Genomic DNA, 17,657 nt, shown 5'->3' on the forward strand with positions numbered 1-17,657 from the left:
TCTTTTGAGAAGTACTGCATTTGAGATGATCTAAGCCTCCTTATTTTGCAAATGTAGATAGAGATCCCAGATGGTGATGTGACTTTCCAAAGTTCTGCTGTTGTTGATGGCAAGATGGGATTTGCAACACAGACCTTGTGCCCATTTCTCAGCAGGTTTGTGTATGGTGTTATTATTTTACCTGTGCAAGTCCCTCATCTTCCAACAGGGTTTTAAGCTTCCCAGGGTAACCTCTTTCTCCTCATTCTCTCTTTCTATTTCTCCCTCTCTCATTTCTATCCATATCTCTATCTCTGTCTCATCTCTATCTCCAGTATTTGAATACACGTGATAAACCAAATGAAGAGAGCAAAACGTGGAGAAATGCATAAGAAAAATAGCTTGGTGGAAAAGGGGGTGGCCTGCGTCTGGAAGAGAGTGAATAGTTACTGAGTTTCTATTTTGTGACAGGCAGTTTGTTAGAGCTTTCTATCAGCTAGAACTACGATTGCCTGCAAGTAACCGAAAGCCTAACCAGAGGGCTAAAACTAACAGAAATTTATTTTCGTTGGTCAAATATGGATCCAGAGTAAGGGCTTGACAGTATGGAGACTGGTAGCTGTATGTTAATAGTTCTGTTTGTCATTTCCTTGTCACCTCCTAGTCACAAGATGGTTGCTGCAGCTCCACCCATTGCATTTGAAATCAAGGCAAGAAGAAGGCTGGCTAGACATACCAGTTTCATTTTTCCTTTTTCTTGAGGAACTAAAGTTTTCCTAGAAAATTTCATGAGGCTTTAGATTATGTATAACCGGGGAAATATTTAGCTGGAAGATTGTTCTGAGAAGTAAAATGGCTTATTTGTTGTTAGCAAAGACGAAGAAGGATCGGCTTTGGGATATTTTGCATCTTCACACTTATATCATGATGGAGAAGGGAAGGAATAATCCATGTGATATAAAGACAAAACAGTCGGCCCTTCTTTGCCAATGTTTTGTAGGTGATGATGGGAAAATTGTGTTTTCATGCAGCAGGCAGCATTCCAAATTTACTTTACATACCAAGAACTGAACAAATTTCCTTTACATACCAAGAACTAGGTGCTGTAAATATAAGATAGAAATAGACATGATTCAAGCAATGGTTACACTTAAGGACCAACCATGGGAGCAACATTGAAATTCAATATAACATGTGCTACAATGGAAACAAAGTGTTCTATTTTTGCATGCCATTTGCATGCCCCTCTAAGCCTTGATTTGCTCTCCCTATGTCTTAGGACAAAGAACTAAACCCCACAAAGTTTGATATGATCAAAACTGGGACCACCTTACCAGACTCATCCCTTCTCATTCTGGGCACACATCCATCACAAGCTTTCTGTAATTACTGTAATGGGCCAAGCTTCTTCGTACCTCAGGCCCCTTGCACATGCCATTCCCTCTGTTTAGAATTATGTTTTACCCACCTCAACACACTTCACCTATCAATCTCTATTCATTCAATCTCAGCCCTCATATGATATCTAGCCCCTTTGACTAGACCATATCCCACCCTTCTAACACTCATAGTGCCCATCACATTTTGCTAGTATATGCTTGTGTGACAATTTGATTGATATATATTTCTTGCCCTATATTTTAGACTCTGTGAGGGAAGGGGCTATGTGTACTTGGATAACCATTTCACCCCCAGCACCTAGCACATAGTAGGTACTCAGTAAACATCTCTTAAATTGATGGACACATGAATGAGTAGAGTGAAGCCTCAAGTTCTGTTTAGGCTCCATGAGGTCTATAGCATTTGAACTTGTCCTCCTCGATCCTTTATTTTACCACCTCTTAAATAGATAGGACACAGTGATGATCGCTCAGGGGTTTCCCAGCTTTATTTTTTACTGAGACCTACTCCTGAGCTCTGACTCCAACGCTGCCTTTCTATGTGACCCTGGGCAACACGCTTAACCACTCTCAGTCTCAGTCCCCTTCTCTGTGAAACCAGTAGAGATGATCTCTAAGGTTCCTTCCACACCTGAAACATCAGTGAGTTTTTGAAACTCCAGAAGGAACATGAAAACCACAGGATGAGAGCCGGAGGGATTCTGCTGAGTTGTGGGTTTTGCAGGTGTATCTCAGCAGGTTCCCGGGAGCCATTCTTGAAGGGACTCAGCGTGTTACCTGGACTAATTTATAAAGGAAATGAAAAGGAAATGGACTCGTTATAATGAACACCATTAATTCACCACTCCAGACTTCACTGTTTGAACAGCGAGTATCAAGCCATTCAATTGTCATCTGTCGATTGAATTCTGCTATTTTGCCTGTTGGAAATGACCGGCCAACACAACAGCGTGCAGACAACGACATGACTACTAATTAGCATATATATTGTTTGTCCTGGTATAAATTTATGGCAAACAGAAATATTTTACACTCCAGTAAAGTTAATAAATGAAGCTTTGGGCTATAAAAATTTCATGTTCCTTTGTGCAAAGGTCAATTATAAATAGTTAAGCACATATTCATTCAAAAGTGTGAGGCCTCGCAGCCAGGAGAATGAAATATATTCTGGTCAATTTACACTCTGGCTGGACTTGCCTCTCATTTTATAGCTTTGATGACATCCCTCTTTGCTGGTCCACACTGGCTGGTTCCTAAAGAACTCCTCTGGCTAGAGAGACTGAATGAAATGAGTATGTACATGTTCCCAGGTCTGGCTTGACACCCACAGTGTATTCAACAAATGTTGCTTTAAACTGAAGGGGACAGCCCATGTGAGAGAAGGAGGAAGGGATCCAGAGCAACCCCTAAAACGCTTTGCTCATGGCAAGAACACTGGATAGATAGGGGTTCTGGTCCCAGTTCTGCTATGAATCCACTAAGACACCTTGGCAAAGTGACTTTCTCCTCTCCAGGTCTTTTTTGTTTTTTCCTCTCCAAATGAAAAGAATGGATCGTATCAGTATTCCAGTAATCTATGGCTCCCTAAAAATTACCCAAAGGTAGCTTGGTTTGTTGTTTTTAAAACATTAATCATTTTCGTACGTCTCATGCTTTTGTGGTGAGGAAATTAGACTGGGCTCCATAGCAGATCCTTCTCTTCTGTCTCAGTGGAGACCGTAGTATTTCCCTGGCAGACGGGCTGGTGTGGAGAGTGCAAGATACCTACTTTCATTTGTCTGGTGCCTTGGGACTATGGCTAGAAGGCTGTGCTCCGCTGAGACTGCTGACTGGAGCACCTATGGGTGCACACCCTTCCAGCACGGCATTAGCAGGATAATCAGACTTGGCATATGGCACCTCAGGGCTCTAAGAGAGTTTTCCAAGGGGCAGGAGGTGGATGCTGACAGTTTCTTACAATCTGCACCCAGAAAACTGGTATGGCACCATTTCTGCCACATTCTACTGCAGAAAGCGATCGTAGGGACTACCCACATTCAAGTAGAGACAACATAGACCCTGCTTCATGATGAGAGCAAGATCAAAGATCTTTCAGCCACCTTTAAGCTGCCACTATCTGTGCTTTTGATTTTGCTCCATATTGAGAAGTGTTACATGGAAAAGGATTTGGTGGATAAGTAAACTGAGGAAGTTGAACCATTGTTTTTAAACAACCAGACACCTCAGAGTCTTTTACTTATCCTTCACTCTCTCAACACTTACTGTTCACTTGTGAGGCTACAAAAAATGTAGGAGTGAACAAAATGGAACTTACCTTCTAGAGAGGAGGCGGAGTTAGGCAATAATAAATGCATAATGTCTGGTCCTGGTAGGTATGTATTAGGAAAGCAAGCTGCAGTGACAAAATTAACATTTCAGACGGGGCAATTAGATGGGTTGAGGAAAGCATATGTCAGGAGGTAGCTGAATAGTTAGAATGGAAGCCATACAGAGAATCTGCACCGTACCAACAGCAGGGTCCGAGGCCCTCGGGGTGGATGGGTTATTGGCCGAAATGGCTGGGATGGAGTGAAAGAGAACCTAAGAGCATAGTGTTGAGTCAGAGAAGTAGGCGGGGCCTTGGGGAGCCAGGAAAGACTTAGGAATTTATGGAAAGGGTAATGGAAAACAACTGGAGGTTCCTGGGTAGAGGAAGGATACAGTGTGACTTTCAAAAGAGCTCTCTGCCTGCTCTATAGAGAATAAACAATGAGGAGTAAACACGTAGAGGACTGGTTAAGAAGTCATTGCAGTATTCCAAGTGAGAGATGATAACGTTGGCACGACTAGTGATGGAGATGAGACTAGGAAGTAGGCGCACTCTCTCCTCAGATGAGTATATTTTAAAGATGGCTCCCAGGCCCTTGAGAAAGACATTTCTGGGTTATAAAACTTGCAACAGTCTGGGAGAAGATTTACATCTCAAAGGGACAGAGAAAGAATTTAAGACTGGAAGTTTTCTGAAGCAAACGCTCTACGAAAAGGCAGGTCGTGTTCAGGAAGAAACCTGTGGAAGGCTTAGTTAGACTAGGGGCAGTGTTAAGACTGCCTGCTCACTCTGTCATCTGATGCTTCCAGGTTCGGAAACTTTGGCACTTGAGATGGAATCTCAGCAGCCTGGGGCTGTTCTGCCACAGACTGCAAGACCCTGCACAATTACACTAAATTATCTTTGTCTCCACTTGTTAATTCTTCTACTTCAAAGCCTTTGCATGCTTCTTCTTCTTTTTTTTTTTTTTTTTTTGTTTCCGGAAAGGATCTTCTACCAGATCTGGGGGTGTCTGACCTCCTTATTTCCTGCCAGTCTTCAGTCTTAGTGAGGCCTACCCTGACCACTGTATTTAAAGCAGCAACTGTCCCTCTACTGTCCTCTCTCCCCTTTATCCCTTATGTACTATTTCATTTATTTATTACATTTCTTGTTTATGATCTATCTCCTTCTGCTGGAATGGCAGCTTTATGGGCCCTATAATGTAGTCCGTCATAGAATTACTTATGATAAGAAGCAATTTAAAATTAAAAACACTGTAAGGACAACATTAGAGGAAGCGTCAAGGAAGCTGATGCCTCTACTCAGAGGAGTAGTATGCAGTCACTTAAATTATGTTTATAGAGAGAATCTATCAGGAAAGCATGCGTATAGAGAGGATAGTTTAAAAGGTTCACGTAAGTGCTATCTTATAAACACCAAAATTTAAAAAAATAACTATGAATAGAAAAAAACATTGGGAGGAAATGTGTCATGGCATTCATAGAGATTATCTTTAGGTGATATTATATCTATACTTATATATGTATATTTATATCTAGATAAAAAGATGCCTATCTATATTTATGTAGATATATAATGTTTTATTCTTCTCTTAACTTTAATGTTTTTTTCATTTTTAATATTTTTTTAAATTTATTTTTGGGAGGGAGACAGAGCATGAGTGGGGGAGGGGCCGAGAGAGGAAGACACAGAATCTGAAGCAGGCTCCAGGCTCTGAGCTGTCAACACGGAGCCCGACGTGGGGCTCAAACTGGTGAACCACGAGATCGTGACCTGAGCTGAAGTCAGACACTTAACTGACTGACACCCAAGCACCCCTAATGATTTGCAACTTTTAAATAATGAGCAGGTTTGTTTTTAGTATGGAAACGTAAACTCTTTAAAAAATTAAAGACTCTAAAAGACTCTTAAGATTATAAACTTCTGGTCCCAAATTTGGGACACATCCATGTCATCCAAACTGCCTTGGTGCTTATAATGGGCCATGTCTTAAAAATTTTTAACTGATTTATTTATTTTGAGAGACAGAGAGAGCCCAAGCAGGGGAGGAGCAGAGAGAGGGAGAGAGAGAGAGAAAACCAAGCAGGCTCCATGCTATCAGCATGGAGCCCGATACGGGGCTCGAACTCAAGGACTGTGAGATCATGACCTGAGCCGAAACCAAGGTCGAATGGCTAACCTACCGAGCCACCAGGCGCCCCTAATGGGCCACGTCTTGATGTGTATGAGGTATTGAGAACAGAGAAAGCTGAAGCCTATCTTTTGAAAAACTCCCATGGAGCAGTTTGGGGACAGACGCATGCCCACAGGGTGCTTTGGGGACCCCGCATACCACAGAGAGGAGCTGGGTACGCAATGCAGCAGGTATTATCAATATTAGCCCAGTAACTAGGCAACTAAAAGATTTGTAAAGAAAGCACAGCATCACGCGATATGCAGGGATGTGTTTTAAGGAGACACGGTGGGGATTAACAGCCCTGTGATTCATGGAAACAGCAATTTGTCACCGGCGCTATCTGCAGCCGGTAGGGGACAAAGGTAAAGACAATGCAGAACTGTGCCAAGGAGCTGAGTGATAAGCACAGACGGGCAGAGCACCAGCATGACTTTGCTTTAATTATTCTGAGCCTTCCTCTAAGCAAAGTCTGGGGGCATTGTTGTCCCACTTTTCTTTGTTTTCCTGTTTGTTTTTAAACACTGAAGTCAGTTTTTCTAGGCTGTCTCCTTGGACCAAAGGGAAGACTCTTGTTTTATTGCATACCGACTAGGTCCAGCCATTAGCTACAGTGGTATCTTTTAAACCTCTCCGTTACCAGCAGCATGGGCATTATTATTATTCTTATTTCAGACATAAGTAAATTAAGACTTACCAGAGGTGATGGTGCAGTTTTGTTACAAGATTATACATTAGTAGCTGTAGGCTCTTTGTATACAATTCCTGTCTACCCAGCCTTCCTTAATGTCCGCATCTACATCGCCAATTAAGTTATACTTGTGTATCGAGTGTTTCCTCTGGAGCTGGGTTCAGAGAGACCTCCAAACCTGTTGCTCAGAGTTGGAGAATTACAGACGATTGCAAAAGGAACCACAGCATTTGGTGTTGGGTCTGTCAGTTGTCCAGGCTGCACACTGATGTGACAAGTTCACAGGCTTCTCAGCGTTCGATTTTCTAGCAAAATGGAAAATGCAATTACAGTATTCCATAAAATATCGTTGTTGGTTCAAATATAATTAAGCATCTTATTAAATCACTGTTTTACCAAGTGGGATGCAGAGACTCGCCAGGGCTTCCTTAGAGAAAAACAGAGGCTGCTCTGAAGGGGGGGGGGGGGCAGTACATCTCCAGGGAGTTATAGTTAATAACCAGAGTTCTTAGGAGAAAGTGCTGCAAGGCGACTCCCTTATAGGGCAGACTCTCTTATTAAGAGTTTAATGGTAAAGTTGACTGAAGCTGACTCTTTCCATTACAATAGCTTTGGAATTTATTTCCTGGGGATCCATTTTCACTGCTTGACATTAAGGGAGTTGGCTGCAGGAAGAAGATCCAGGAGGTGAAACACCACTTGGGGAGATACTTACCTTGTCAAGGAGAATAAAAGAAGCCTCCATTAGAAAGAACCATAAGGACTGAGCATTTACTGTGCACCTACTATGCTCCAGGCACTGGGTAAGGATATTGTCCATTTTATTTAGAGAGAAAGAAGATGAGCAATTAATGTCCACGAACAGACTCACATGTCACTGAGCTTCTTTTCTGTGCCAGGCACTGTGCAAAGGTACTGATCAGGCAGTTTCTCACTGATGGCCACGACAGCCTGAAGAGGCATTTAGCAGGTGAGGAACCAGATCACAAAGAGATTAACAAATTGCCTGTGCCACATGACTAGTAAATAGGAGATATGCTAATGATTTCCAGAATCTTCATCTTTGGCCACTGTTTTTAATTGGCAGCTAAGAAAACTAAAGCTCAGACACTAAAGAACTTATTCTACACTAGAAAACACCTCATGCAACATTACAAGTTTAAGGGAAGACGAACCTCATTTCAAAACCTAGTGCTGTTCTAGGATTGTAGGCAATTTCCTTTGCCTTTCTGAGGCTGTGGCCAACGTTACTGACACAACAGTCGTCGTCAGAATCATGCAAAGGACTTGCTGAAAAGTCCAGATGGCTTGGTTCTACCCCCAGGGTTGTTGATTCAGTGTGTCTGGGTGGGCCAGAGCACTTGCATTTCTAGCAAGTTCCCGTATGACACCAATACTGCAGACTGGGGACTCCACCTGGACAAACCCCACTCTGCCATACTCCCAGAATTCAAACTCTGGTTGTCCCTGGACTTAAAGACAGACTTGGCTGTAGCATCCAGGACATTGATGTTGGAGACCTGGTCTGATCCTTCCTTCTTCATTGCCTGGTTGTGTGGTCTTAGGCAAACTTACTAGTTCTTCTGAGCCTCATACTGCTTCCTTTGTCACCACCCTGCTGATGAGGATTATAGGGAGTGTTGCATTGGAAAGTATCTAGCCTATGATCTAGCCAAAATTTTCAATAGATACCGATTGTCAACATTAGAAAATTATCAAGATGATTTCCATGGTGCATGGCTTCAGACTTTCTTTACTTTTTTATTCACTAAATATACCAAGCGCTGCAACATTTCTTGCAATATTTTCATTTCTTCAGTCTCTGCATTCCTAGTTACCAAAATATGCTGTAGGTCCACTGTAAACCATACAGAGCAAACCCTGCACCTACACCTCCCATCATTATTGCTGGAGAAATATTACATATGTAGTTTTAGTTCAGAACTCATGATTCACAGAATCCCCTAGAAGACAAGGTTCTAAGTGTTTTTGAATCTTAAGTTTCTGTAACCATCAAGGACCAGGAATCACCAGGGAGGAAGCCCAGAGATAAAAGTCAAGTTGGAAGACGGGTAAGTCCTTAATGCCAGAGGGACTGTGTCTCAAATTGAGAAGCTTCTCACCCTCTTCCATTAAGAAGGCGTTGCTAGTGAATCTACATTAATAACTGTTGACCAAACCAGTTAGAAACTCTATTGGATTAAAAAATATCCTTTAGTAGTTAAGATAAAACCTTACCTCTCCCAGCCCGCTCAACCCCAAGCAGAAGCCACTAAATACTACATTCTTTCTGTCTCATCTTTTGTTCAAGTTGAAAATCAGTCCATCTGGTTCACCTTGAATCCTGAGCTGCATATTTTTAGCAGCATAAGATCCTATGTTGCCAGCATTGCTGGGGAAAAGGCAGAGCCCACGGTGTTCTCTAGCCAGGAGGAGGGCAGGAGGCTCAGAGGAGCTGAGCGCCTGAAGCTTGGATGGTTCACCAGCCTTGATTCTTAACTAAGGAGCATGCTGGCTGGTGCCATGACCAAAGGACCATGGGCCAGGAGTTAGAATTCCCAAACAGGAACTCTGATCTCAGGCCACCAATTCTTTAATGATCAAGATCAGTGTGGGAAGAAGGTTCAGAGTAATAAAGAGGGCTCTCATGTACTATTATTGTAATTAATACCAAGCAGTATCTATTAAGGAATGGACATGTCATGTAGTAGGAATTATAATAGTTAACACTCATATATGCTTGCTGTGTGCCGCTCACTGTTCTAAGTGTTCTACCTTTGTTGGCTCATTTTATTATCATAACATTTCATAGATGAGAAAAACAAAAAACAAGGAACTGAAAGGTTGATGAACTACCAGGTGCTGTGTCATTAATTATCCTGTGATTTCGAGGGAAGGGTATTCTTGAAACCCTAATTTAGCAGATGAAAAAAAATGAAGGTGACTTCCCTGAGATCACACAGCTTGCTTGAGACAGAGCTGATAGATTCTGAGCCCACAGAGTAGAAATCTTTGCTAGATTAGTCTGAAGGTTTCCCAGAGGGGATGAGGCTTGATAGAGCTTTGAAAGATGGAACAAACCATATTGAAGAGTGTATCTTGTTAAGATTCAGGAAGCCCAAGTTTGGAGGAAGGTTTTCAGGATGGCCCACAGTCCCTGTGCTGGTTAGATGTCCAGGGTTATCAGAAAGGCCAGGTGTTAAAATGGATAGAAACTCTGTCTGGAATACCCTTCCTCTGACAGATCCACACAGCAAACTCCTGTCATCTCCTGAGCCCTCCCATCAAGGGTCATCACTCTCAGAGGCCGTATCTTGCTCTCCTTCAGTCTTTGGGGAAGATTTTTTCTCTTTTTCATTTGCCCCCATGCTTTCTTTACTTACTGCCCTGCAGATCCTTAGCAGGAAGCCCTATCTTCTTCACTAAAGTGAGGAGAGCAGAGTCTTGCCTCATTGGTGTCCTCAACCCTGTCGCTGGCAGGGACAGTCACACAGCCAACACTCGGTAAGTGTTTAATTAATTGTATGAGTGGACTTTTCTCACCCAGGCAACATTTGCCTCTCCTAATGTAAAAGATGGCTAGACCATTAATTGCACAAACATTTATTGGGGTGCTCTGAGCAGGACGCTGTGGCAAATGTGGGGGATACACGTGTGCACATGACAGAATAGATATAATTTAATAGAGGACACAGCCAACGAACAACTTATGTTTTTTAACCATTTGCATCCCCCCCGAAATTCATATGTTAAAATACGAACCCTCAAGGTGATGGTAGTAGGAGGTGGGGGCCTTTGGGAGGTGATTAAGACAGGAAGACAGAGCCCTCATGAGTGAGACCCATGCTCTTATAAAATAGGACTGACAGAGTTTCCCTTGTCTTCCTGCCATGTGAAGTGACATTAGAAATAACAGCCATCTAGGGAGCAGGTTGTCACCAGACACCAAATCTGTGAATGCCATAACCTTGGATTTTCCAGCCTCCAGAATTGTGATGAATAAATAAATAAATTAATTAATTTATAAACCACCCAGTGTTTTAGTTACAGCAGTCCGAATAGACTAAGACATCCATATATCCACTGAATCACTCATCAAAAATCATAAGCATTTATTCTATGGCATGGACCGTGCAAGGTACTGAAGATAATCTTCAACGAGATCTAATCCCTGCCCTTAAAATGCTTACACCCTAGCCAAATCCCCAATTATAATCAATGAATATAGCCCTGGGATTTTAGCTACAAATATAGAACTAGCAATTGAAGCAATCTTGCCTGTGATGGCTGCAGCCTGGCTTGCAGAATTTCCTCACAGCTCCCTCTTTCCTCCTGGGAAAAGAGGACCGTGGTTCCCAGGACACCACACAGCAGTGACATTTCCTCTGGCTATTAATCGGCACCTTGCCGATGAAGCTGCAGCAGCACCGTGGGGACAGGGGTGTGGAGGAGGCCTCAGATGCTATTTACTGTCTCTCCAGAGAAAGTCTCTGACCTCAATTTCATTTCTTGTTTTTATTGACCCGTTTCATGCTAGTGGAGTGAATTTCAAAGCCCTTTAGGGACAAATCGGCTTCTCTTGTCCTTGTTAAGTGGACATACTCCATGCGGTCATGGCTGGACACAGCCTTATCATTGGAAAGATAAGTTCTGCAGTGCTTGATTTGGCTGCAGTTACCCAGAGTGTGTCTAAGTCCTCAGAAATCAGGCTCTAGTGGCTGCATTTCATGAGCAGAACCTAGGATGGGTTCCACATTCTGAGCCTTGTTTGAAACAGGAGGAGGGCAGACAGAATGATTCAAGTATACTCATGTTTCCCCAGGGAGACACCCCCACTGAAGGAAGACTGTAGAAAGGAATTGCACAGGACCGAAAGACAGAACGAAAAGTAGAAGGAAAGAGGTAGTAACAGAGGAGGAGATAGAAGACCTGGGGCGTTGTGATTAAGCAGAGAAGATTCCCAGGAGGAAGAGGCGGGACATTGAAATGAGCAAATTGGATGGATGCATCAGTTAAGGTGGACTGTTGCACTGTAGTAACAATCAACTCTGAAATCTCAGTGGCTTAAATCAACAAGAACTTATTTCCCATTTAAGCCGCATGTCTATTGTGTGTCAGAAGTATGTTGCGGCCATTGCTGTCTTTCAAGAATCCAGGTGACAGAACAGGCAGCCTCACAACCACGGCTGGTCATTGTGTCAAGGGGAAACTGAGTTCAGAAGGGTCTCACACTAGCAGTTAAATGCTCTAATAGCGACACACAAAACTTTTGTCCATCCTACATTGGATGACCTAGTCACATGGCCCCACTCTCCCACAAGGGGCCAGAACCATGTGCTCAGGAGTCAGAGAGCACTAACGTCTACCCCAGGGGAGCCAGGAATTGAAGGAAAGCCCTCGAAGGCGTTTATGCCAGTGTATTGTTTCAGAAGTGGACAGGTCTCCAAACACTCTCTGATTAAGATTCCAGTCCTGGTAGGAACGCGACCCACGCTTCCTTCCAGTTGAAGAGGAAACCGGCAACAAAGCCTAGGAAGGAACAATAAGTTCAAAGAGATAATGTTTAATGAGCTACCATTCTACTCGTTCATTTCCGTTTTTCTGTGCAAGTTTGAATGCCAGCTACACCTTTCGCTAACTCTGTGACTTGAAGACTTTCTCACTCTATGCCATAGATTCTTTACTTTATAAAAATAGGGATAACCAAATTACCAAATCCCCAACCATTTGTGCATATTAAATAAGTTAATACAGGGCTTAAGACAGGTCCTGACACATAGTAATAAGTATCCCATGGTGTTAACCATTCTTAACAACTCAATGCAGTGGGCTATGTGTTATGTTTAATGGGTTGGGAATCGAAACCTGGGGAGATTTAGAATAGTCAAGATCACGTACATTGTCAGTGGTGAAGCCAAGGTTCACATTCAGGCACTTTGATTCCGGAGGATGAAGTTTATATTCCTCATCAAAATTATCATCCCCTCAATTGATCCCCTCAATGGCCCTGTGGGCTAGAGTCAACAATATTTTTCCTATCACCAACCCTCTTTCTACTATTATGGTCGTCACTACAACTTCCAGACATCATTCATAGAGTGCCCATACCTGCCTTCCATAAATCATGTCTAAGCCTTGCAACACTTCCCTGAAGATCGGGATGGATAGCCGTTTTTATACGGCAGTAAACTGAGCCTCAAAGAAGTTAAATAGTGTATCAGTCATCTAGGGCTGTCATAGCAAAGTTCCATACACTGGGTGCTTTAAATAATAGAAATCTGTTTTCTTAGTCTTTCTTCCTGGAAGCTGGAAGTTGGAGACGGGTTGGCAAGGTTAGTTTTTATCTATCTATCTATCTGTCTATCTATCTATCTACCTACCTACCTATAGAAAGAGAGAGAGAGCCGGTGAGGGGCAGAGAGAGAGGAAGAGAAAGAACCCTAGGAAGGATCCATGGCATCATTGCTGAGCTTGACCTGGGGGCTCGATCCCATGAACCATGAGATTATGACCTGAGCCAAAATCAAGAGTCGGACACTCAACCCTGTGAGCCACCCAGGCACCCCTGGGTTGGTTTCTTCTACGGCTCTGTTCTTGAGTTGCACATGGCGGTCCTCTCCCTGCGGCTTCACATCATCATCCCTCTATGTGCGTCTGTGTTCTAATCTCCTCCGTAATGACACCAGTCATATTGAATTAAGGCCTACCCGTATGAATTCATTTTACCTTAATCACCTCTTTAAAGGCCAGATCTCCAAATACAGTCACATTCTGAGGTATGAGGGGCGGGAGTTCAACATATGAATTTTGAGGGAACACAATTCAGCCTATAACAAGTGTCCTGCATCCAGATGGAACATGGATTTAAACGTAAGATGTTCTGATTCCAAAACTACATCATACTCCCACCTTCAAGCCATTAGTACAGCCCTACTACATGCTCAGCATGGTCCCTGGTGTTTTCCCTTCCTTTTAAACATACTGTCCTCAGAGGAAGTGTTGGTTCTTTTGGATAGATGAGAAAATCGGGGTTCAAGGTAGAGGGGAATTTCTCCCAGTCTGGTCACCCTCGATCACCTTGAGATGTGTTCAGATCTTCTCTGACTCCTGACTAAGAGAAACTTTCTCTCGTAGCTTACTCCTTTGGAGAGGAGGCAGTCTTTTTAAAATGATGCCACATCCATTCTGTCACCAATAGTTAGCATTTTTAAAGTACTACTACGTGCGGTCACGAAGACAGGCACTTACCACACAGAAACCTTAGACACAATGCCAGTTTTCTAGGAAATTGCAACCGAGATGAAAGGACAAGTAATAGGCAGTAAAACATAAATACCGCTCGATATTCAGTGAGAGGCTCTGTCAGTAAATCCTGTGAAAATCCAGGGGAAGATAGAAGTACTATAGCCTGCGTACTCAGGGAACACTTTTTGCCAGTGTTTAAGGAATGCATTTGGAGGTTGGAGGGGTTCAAATGCCGGCAGCAACAAAGATGGAGGTTTGTGAGTCGTGTTCGTGGCATGATTTCTGGTCATACTCTGGCTTACGTATGAATGGTTCACCATTGTCTTCAAGGTGAAATCTCAGTGTACATGTTGCATCTGCCCTAGCTTATGCTTCAGCTTTATTGTCCGCCATCTCTGCACTGTGCAACCTTGGAGTAAGAGCCTCACGTGCCTTTCCTTTCCTGCCTCTGGTCCTTCACCTGTGGACGGACACTGGGGCGTCGAGGTAGGGGCCCGGTTCTCCGTCAGGCGGGTCTGAATTCTGGCCCTGCCCCTTACTAACCAGTGGGACATTCGACAGGTTATTTAACTTCTCACTTTCCTCCCCCATAAAGTAAGAAGAGTAATAACCTCCTGGCAGGGCAGGTGTGAAGATTTAATGGAATGAAGTCTATAAAGCACCCTAGTTACTGCCTACTCTATCATGCATACTTGGGAATGGTAGTTATCATCATAATAATGATGTTTTTCTTGGGCCAGCAACTCACGACTACTGCTTCTTAGCTTAAACAATTCCCACAGCACTTTTTCATATTTATACCTTAGCGTTGTATTACCGCATCATCTTACTTACAGAGAGAGGCAGAGCAATGTTTAGGGGCTCGGTCCTGGCATCTGCCTGCTTACCATTTATTAACTGTGCGACTTTGGGCCAGTTACTTGGCCTCTCTGTGTCTCAGCTTTCTTACGTAAAGTGGAGATTAAGGCATTGTCTCTTCCACAGAGACAGTTTGAAGATTGGATGAGTTTGCATCACAGGGCCCGGAATTTAGTACATACTCAATAAATGGTAGGTATTGTGACCTCCACTGCAGAAAGGAGGAAAGAAACTAAGGAATTTGACCAAAGTTGGATGACAAGCGGGACAAGAACTTTTAGCATCAGAATTTTGAGTCAGATGGCGCCACAGTCTGTGCTCTTTATCACCAGGCGTTTGGCTTCCCCCATGAATAAGAAACACGTCCACCTCCAAGTCCTTCCTCACTGTCATTATCAGATCCACATACTTGACAACTCCTCAGGCCGTGCGACAATCAGACTGGAGATACAGGACAAGCTGCCTCCCATAGTCATTCACTTTAGAGAGAACTCTGCATCGATACCACCCCACTCCCTTTACCCGCCCTCAGCTCGTCCAACTTTTGCATGAAAACGGAAGGCTCCGAGATAAAGCAACATGTGCAGGGTCCCACAGAAGACAAATGATCGAGGCCGAAATACAGATCACATCTAGGTGATTGTGTATTTTGGGGCTCCTGCTAATTGTCCTGGCCAGTGTTAGGCACTGGTGTTGGAGACTGGGACGTGTGTGTTTCATCGTGTTAGGAACTGGACCATGATTCCATGGCACACAGTGGGCACTCAGTGAACATTTATCGAATGAATGAATTCATACACCTATCTACTCATCTCTCTCTCCCTCCCTCTCTCCATTTCTCTATCTACCTACCTAACAAAGCCCCTGCCTCATCGAATGGGGGAGAAAGAAATAAATACTTCCTATATGTTGCATCAGGAGCTGTGATAAGAGTGGGTGCTAAAGGCACCAAGAAAAGCTGTCATGACTAGCAAAATGGTACATTCTGCTCCGCCCAAGGTACCTTCCTGCCCACACCAGCACACCAGAAAAAAGTCACGATTACAGTGAGAGCTTATATAATGCCATAGTTTTGCTTTTAGAAAGCAGCAACAATCGTGAAAAGAACTTTAAATACAAATGAAACAAAGAATGGAAGAAATCAAGTTGCCTTCTCCAATATGGAAAAGTAGTACTTTTAATTCTTTTTTTTTTTTTTTTTTTTTTGCTCTTTTAGGAAAACAGTGTGGTTCCACATGAAGACCAGAATCTGTAGTACAAAATAAACACTGTTCTTTTTTTTTCAAGTTTATCTATTTATTTTTGAGAGAGAGAGGGAAAGCAGGGGAGTGGGCAGAGAGGGAGGGAGAGAGAGAGAGAGAGAGAGAGAGAAAGAGAGAGAGAATCCTAAGCAGGCTCTGCACTGTCGGCACAGAGCCTGATGTCAGGCTCCATCCCACAAATTGTGAGATCATGACCTGAGCCAAAATCAGAAGTCAGACACTTAACCACTGAGCCACCCAGGTGCCCCTAAACACTGCTGTTTCTTAATGAGCTGAATCTTAGAGTCCCTAATATTTTTCTCTTGGCCAAAAGGTCTTACTAGGTACCTAAACAAGCTTCACCTCTTTTCTATTTTCTTTGTTAATTTTGGGTTTCTCAGCTCTTCTCGTTGCTTACTCTCTTATTTACCAGTAGCTTTTCTATTGCTTGTTTTGGTCTGGTTTGGTTAACTTTAAAGATGTATCAATGTTTTTAATGAATCGTGCGAGTGTGTGTACTCCATAGATGTCTGGTAAGTAGAAAGCCTCTAGGTACAACAAGGAAAACATTACTTCATCTGTACGCCATGTGTTCAAAATAACATACTGGGGCTTCCTTGATGTTTTCCTCACTTTCATTTCTGCACCTTCAGAGTCACCAAGGCTTGTTACTTCTACACCCTAAATTTCTCTCACACTCAACCCTCTCTGGCCAACTTTAATAACTGCCTTTTTGCAAGCTGTCACCAGTGCATGGACCATCGCGAAGGCATCTGAAGTATCCGATCTCCATTTGCTCTTAAGCAATGCCATTCATCCCCGAAAATGTTGCCAGAGGGATGCTTCTGAAACCCAGATCTGATCGTGCTCTCTGCTAATTCAGTGGTTTTCCATCTGTTGGAAGATTCAGTCTCCTTGCATGACACGATGGACTGACCTAGCTTGACCTGGCTTTTGCTTACGTCTCCAACTTTGCCTCTAACCCAGACCAACGAAAAAGTAGAGATATAGTAACTTGACTTTCAGTGTTTGTCCATTCTCTGCAAAAGGGCTTAAATCCCCTTGTCCTTTTTCCATACTGTCTCTCTTGCCTGCTTGAAGAGTCTCCACAATTTTTGAATACCTATTGTCTGTTTTTTTTAACCTCGAAACTCAAACATCAACTTCATCCCTACAAAGAGCATTTGTAACCCCCTTCATTTTAATACTAGAATAAGTATTTTATGGGTGCTGTTATCTTTACACAGATTACATTGAAATATTATTGCTCTCCTTTTTATTGTAAAGTAATATACACACCTTCTAAAAATCTTAAGAAAATATACATACAGAATGGAATAATTAAAATCATGCATAATTTGGTCACTCTGATGCAACTCTTGTTAACATTTTGGTGGACTCTACCTCTAGTCTTCTCTCCAAACATATGTAAGTGTTTATTTTGCAAAAATATGGTCATACTATCCATATTGTTTTATCACCGGCTTTTTGAAATCGAAGGGGATATTGTAAAAATCACCTTGTCTTTAAAGTTATTTCCTAACATCACTGTCAATGCTGAAAAGTATTTCCTTGGATGAATAAAATAATTTTCTATTACTGGAACTACAGTTATGTCTAAAAGTTTTTATTACAAACAAGGCAATTTCTCTCTTTATAGCCAAATCTTTGAGTGTGATCATGATTATTTCTGTTTGATAAATTCAGCAGGAGTAATTTCTCGATCAACGAGGATATACAAGTTTAAGCCTTTTGATAC

General features: G+C 42.7%; 2 long non-coding RNA genes across 2 annotated transcripts in view; both read right to left on the bottom strand.

The window, feature by feature from the left end:
• Positions 1–1,799: 1,799 nt before the first annotated feature.
• Positions 1,800–7,502, bottom strand: LOC121034439 (uncharacterized). The gene is made up of 3 exons (XR_005792427.1): positions 7,426–7,502; positions 6,561–6,859; positions 1,800–2,161 (listed from the first exon to the last, which is right to left on the bottom strand). It is a non-coding gene; the product is annotated as an uncharacterized LOC121034439 (long non-coding RNA).
• Positions 7,503–8,041: 539 nt separating this feature from the next.
• Positions 8,042–17,657, bottom strand: part of LOC121034440 (uncharacterized) — a 41,541-nt gene continuing 31,925 nt past the window's right edge. Inside the window, exon 4 of the long non-coding RNA XR_005792428.1 lies at positions 8,042–8,169. This is a non-coding gene — a long non-coding RNA (uncharacterized LOC121034440). The remainder of the gene's footprint in view (positions 8,170–17,657) is intronic.

The sequence above is a fragment of the Herpailurus yagouaroundi genome, unplaced genomic scaffold, assembly GCF_014898765.1.
Source record: "Herpailurus yagouaroundi ecotype Mexico unplaced genomic scaffold, PumYag 160, whole genome shotgun sequence".
Lineage (NCBI taxonomy): Eukaryota > Metazoa > Chordata > Mammalia > Carnivora > Felidae > Herpailurus > Herpailurus yagouaroundi.